Source organism: Myotis brandtii, unplaced genomic scaffold (assembly GCF_000412655.1).
Source record: "Myotis brandtii unplaced genomic scaffold, ASM41265v1 scaffold796, whole genome shotgun sequence".
Classification (NCBI taxonomy): Eukaryota; Metazoa; Chordata; class Mammalia; order Chiroptera; family Vespertilionidae; genus Myotis; species Myotis brandtii.
Window position 1 is genome coordinate 1,688,925 of NW_005371207.1, and position 5,379 is coordinate 1,694,303.

A 5,379-nucleotide genomic window follows, 5' to 3' on the forward strand; every position below is an offset into this window, starting at 1 on the left:
TTAGGCCGGACGGAGAGGCGGCCCAGGTGGAGGCGATGCAGGGAGCCGCCCCCTTCCCTTCCTCGTCACCTTTGCTCCATTCATTGAGGCTCAAGCGGGACCAACGGGCTCGCCCCCTGATGTCAGTGCCAACCGCTGGCCCAGGAACCGACTTGTCCGTGTTCCCTCGCTTCTCTCCTCCTCGGTCTCGCTAAGAGTTTTTAGTAAACAAAAACTGGCTAAAGTACTTTTAAAAGTGGAAGGAAGTTGGGGAGTCGTGCGGGAGGAAGGCGTGGACCTTGCGGCTGGATGTGGCTGTGATGTTTTCCCGGAGTGTCCGCGGGGGTCGGCAGGTGGAGGGCTGAGCGGCACCGAGAGCCTGTTAAACCAGGTCTCACTGAGCTAGGTTAATGCAGCGGTTCTCAACCTGGGGGTCGCGGCCCCTTTGGCGGTCGAACGACCCTTTCACAGGGGTGGTCGCCTAACATCCTGCATATCAGATATTTACATGACGATTCATAAAAGCAGCAACATGACAGTGATGAAGTAGCAACGAAAATAATTTTGTGGTTGGGTCACAACGTGAGGAACTGTATTTAAAGGGCCAGAAGGCTGAGAACCACTGGGTTAATGGATTGGCGTTTGGAAAGGCGGCCTGAATGTTAACTAAACCGCACTGAGATGAGGCACGGAGACAGCCACAGTGAACTGTTGGCGCAGGTGTCCTTTTGCAATTGCTTGTCACCGTTAGAACTGCATCATTTTATACATGTCAAGTTAATCTTGCCAGAGTCCAGGGCAGGTGACATTTCCAAATAGTAAGGGTCCGTTGTTAATGTTAGGAATCTTTTTTTTTTTTTGAGAATACATGTCTTAGCGTGAGAGTGAGTTAGTGTCAGAGCCACAGGCATCATTCTAAATATTTCTCACTCCTCAAATTCTCAGGTTTTGAAGTGGGCTTAATGATGGTTTCCCTTGTTTCATAATTTGATTTATGGGATCTTTCAAGCATTGGCCTCAGAGTACATTACAACGAACTACCCTTTGGATAAAGAACATTATGACTGTTGATGAAACAGAGTCAGGAGGGTGATGTGATTTTCCCGGGGTCCCACGGTGAGCCGCACACTGGTGGATACAAAATTAATGGTAGAATTCTTCCAATTTTAGTTCTTTCAGTATTTTGAGCTACCCTTCCTTGCTGACCAAAATACATATACAAAATTAAAGAGGCAAGTGAAATCCATTATTGGTTACTATACTGTATTAACCATTATATTGGCCAAGTATGCACCAATTTGATACATGGTGACTCTGGGGGAAACTAATACTTGATTATCTGTGGCACAGGATGGATGAGTATTGAATTCTAGGAACCAAACTGCTGCCCAGGGAGAGGCCTAGGCCAAGGGCTCCTTAGCTGTCTTGCCCTGTTTCTAAAATAAGTTTATCCACAGCGTAAGAGTTGATGGGATGGTTGGCCATTCCTCAGAAGACCAAGACTTAAGTGCTTATTTAACAAACATTCTGGGTATCCCCTTGGGTCAAAAACTACTAGATGCTGGGAATGCAACGTTGAACAAGTCTTGGTCCCAGTGTTGACAGTGCTTAAAGTGGAATTTAGGCACAGTTTTTCCAGGAGTGGTCTTTTGGCATGTCTGGGTGCGAGCAGTTACCCTGCTTTAAAATCTTTCTTTGCAAGGTTACCCACTGAGAGGGAAGTGATATCCTTTAGGTAAGAAGTGTGGCTCTTCGGTAAGTCAGAGTTCTGAATAATCTGCCTACCCGTGCCCCCATGGGTAGTGAACAACATTCTCTTTTTGAGAGAAAAATCCCTGCCATTTCCTACTACCTGCATATTTCCCACGTTGTGGGACTAGTAAGGCAATGGTATTTTAGTGTTACATTTGCTCCCCCAGTTCATTTATTCATTCAATAAGTGTCCGTTGAGTACCCGTACAAGCCACCCTGTTTGTGTACAGAGGATACAGTGGTAAGCAGGATAAAGGAGACCAACATCAAAGAGGTTAATAAATAATCAATGTGATTTCACATAGTGATAAGTGCCATGAAGAAAATAAGAGGGCAATGGCAGGGACAGGTTATGGTGGACTTCTGCTTTAGCATTTGTGGTCAGGGAAGATGACTGGGAAGGTGACATTTGAGCCGAGACCCCAATGGTGAGAGGGAGCCAGCTATATTAGTTTGTTGAAAAACATGCATTTTGCAGAAAGGGAATTGCAAGCATAAACACTCTGAAACAGGCTTAGCAGGGCATTTTCTTTCTTTTTAAAAAAAATATATTTCTTTATTGATTTCAGAGAAGAAGGGAGAAGGAGAGAGAAATAGAAACATCAATGATGAGAGAGAATCATTGATTGGCTGCCTCCTGCACATCCCCTACTGGGGATCAAGCCTGCAACCCAGGCATGTGCCCTTGGCCGGAATCGAACCTGGGACCCTTCAGTCCGCAGGCTGACGCTCTAGCCACTGAGCCAAGTTGGCTAGGGCAGCAGGGCATTTCCAAGGCACTAAAGAAAGCAGGGGCCACAAGGACAATAAACCCAGGGAAGGGCATTTTGATTTGCTCTTTTGTTATAAATAAAACAACTTCTTCACTATCTTTCACCACAATGACTCTGATCGCCAGACTCTTGATCCCCTGTCTCCAGTTTACAGCTCACTTCTGGCACCTTTCATATCTAGTCTGGAACCTATAGTTAATTTCATCAAGACTCAGAGACTTGGTGCTGCTGTCCTGTTATGCTCACCTAGCAAAACCCCAACCTCGTATTAATCTATGGTGACTCTGAGCTGAGTCATTGGCATGATTGCTCAGTTAATTGGGATTTGTTCATCTCCCTATGCTCTTCCTTTTTCATCCCTGTCCTCAAGGCTATTCCTAGTCTCTACCCACTCACTCTTAACCCGTCCAAAAAATGACTGTTACCTGGGCCTAGCCTCTTCCTAACTTGTTCATGTATCCACACTTTAACAAATGTTAAAGAAGACTTCCCACTGTAGGTGATAACTTGTGCTGATTTTTGAGGGATGAGTAAGAGTTTGTCAGATATACAAACTTTATTCCTTTCCCCCAGTCTAAAAGAATGAAGTGACTGGCCAGTGTGGCTCAGTGGTTGAGCCTTGGCCTATGAACCAGGAGGTCATGGTTTGATTCCTGGTCAGGGCATATGCCCAGGTTGTAAGCTTGATCCCCAGTGTGTGGGTGTGCAGGAGGCAACCATTCAATGATTCTCTCTCATCATTGATGTTTCTCTCTCTCCCTCTCCTTTCCTCTCTGAAATCAATAAAAAGATATATTAAATAAATAAATAAATAAAATAAAAGAATGAAGCATCCTTTTCCTAACTGAGGCTCACCCTAAACTATTCTTAACTCATTCTTTGTTGCATTTTCTAGTAATGCTTTATCTTGTGAGAGAATGAACCTGACACCTGGTTAGAGCTGATGTTTTCTCCGGGGGTGCTTTAGTGGGATCTTCAGAAACTCCTACAGTATTTCTGATCCCTTACCTATGGAAAGGAGTATTTTCTGTATTATTGAATTGTTGTGAAGATTAAAAGAGTTGATATGTGTAAAGCTCCTAATCAGAGTTAATTTTTTGTTTTGTTTATTTATTGATCCAGAGAGAGAGAGAGAGAGAGAGAGAAAATCATCGATGTGAGAGCGGAACATTGATCTGCTGCCTCCTGCATGCCCCCCCATCAGGGATTGAGCCTACAACCTTGGGCATGTGCCCTGACCGGGAATTGAACCAGCAACGTCTAGGTGCACAGGATGATGCCCAACTAACTGAGCCACACTGGCCAGGACCAGAGTTAAATTTTTTTAATTGGATTTTTCTCCTTGAGTCCTAAAAATGCTGAAGCATAACACTTCCATTGATCCTATCCTGAATCTTCCCATTGTTGACCACTTTATTTCTTCTTCTTCCAACCAAGCTTCTTGAAAGATGATCTTTACTTTTTGTACTTTTTCACTTTCCTTCACTCTTTAGCCTCTGCAATCAATGAGCTATTCTTTAATGGTCACCCACTGTGGCATGGCTCTATTCTTGGCTCACTTGTCAAGTTATTGATTTAACGGGTATTTAATGAGCACTCCTGTGAGCCAGCCATTCGTGCTTGGGATTCAGTAGTAAATAAAAGACAAAGGGTACCTTCAGGTAGCTGTAATCTTAGGTAATAGAAGTTATAAAACATAGACTCACTTTAAAAATTAGAAGTATCCAGTTCAGCATTTTAATCAACACTTTGGTCTTCACTCAAAGGTAAGACTTTCCCGGAAGACTTCTGGTTGGCAACCACCTGCTGTGAGAGAAAGGTGTGTGATTGGCTTCTGCTTAGATCTCTATTCCTTAGATTTCCCGTTTCTGACCTTACTGGCTTCTAGATTGGGTAGAGTGGGAGGAGGAAGCAATAGTGAGAAACTAGGATGATTCATATGTGGCTCTCTGAGCTTGGCACATGATTAAAGGTGACTTTGTTTTGTGGGCTCTTTAGAAATTCTTGAGAGACTCCTATCCCAGCTACTCCCCTGACCTGGAGGAATCCTTCTTTTTTTTAATCATTAATTTTTTTCAATTATAGTTGATATACAATATTATATTAGTTTCAAGTATATACCCCAGTGATTAGACATTATAAAACTTAGTACATGGTCATTCTGAAAAATCTCATACCCATCTGACATCATACATAGTCAATATGTCATTGACTATATTCCCTATGCTGTATTTAGGCCCCCATGACTACACTACGACTACTAAATTGTACTTCTTTTTTTTTCTTTGTGTACACATTTAGTTTTATTGTAACAAAGCAACTTGTACACTTTTAACGTTTAAAACTGAGCATCATTGGCAAGCTAAAAAAAAAACAAAAACCAAAAAAAACAAAAACCTGAGCATCATCTTTCCTTTCCAGTGAAACAACAAGAAAATTTAAAAATAAACAGGAACAAAATTACAATAGAGAAATGTCAATTCTGAACAAGATCCTACAGGTTCTGCTGATTTCTCCCATCGAGTGGCAGGGCTCAAGTCATCATTAGGAGAGAATTTTATTTTAAAAGTTTTTTTTTTTCATTTTTTAAACAAAAGAAAGTAGACAGATACATGTTGGTAAATGCTAATTGTCCATATTCACATAGAGACACAGTGTAATCTCTGAGCCCAATATATAGAGAAAGGAGGAAAAAAGCTAGAATTCTATGCACTACTACCCAGGGGCCTAGCAACCTCCAGCTCCCAGCAGAGCTAAGGGAGCAGAAGGTTTTTCTTTTTTCCCACAGAGCACGGTGGTGTTGATTCCATTAAGTTTTTCTTGAGACAGGAAGGGATAAAAATGAATTTGGAACAGAAAGGGGCAAAGATTCTTT

The 5,379-nt window shown here is 42.4% G+C and overlaps 1 long non-coding RNA gene and 1 pseudogene across 1 annotated transcript; both read right to left on the reverse strand.

Moving 5' to 3' along the window:
- Nucleotides 1–4,787: 4,787 nt before the first annotated feature.
- On the reverse strand, nucleotides 4,788–5,068 carry LOC106724307. The gene is made up of 2 exons (XR_001360066.1): nucleotides 4,902–5,068; nucleotides 4,788–4,848 (listed from the first exon to the last, which is right to left on the reverse strand). It is a non-coding gene; the product is annotated as an uncharacterized LOC106724307 (long non-coding RNA).
- Nucleotides 5,069–5,313: 245 nt separating this feature from the next.
- LOC102262359 overlaps nucleotides 5,314–5,379 on the reverse strand; it is a 1,152-nt pseudogene continuing 1,086 nt past the window's right edge.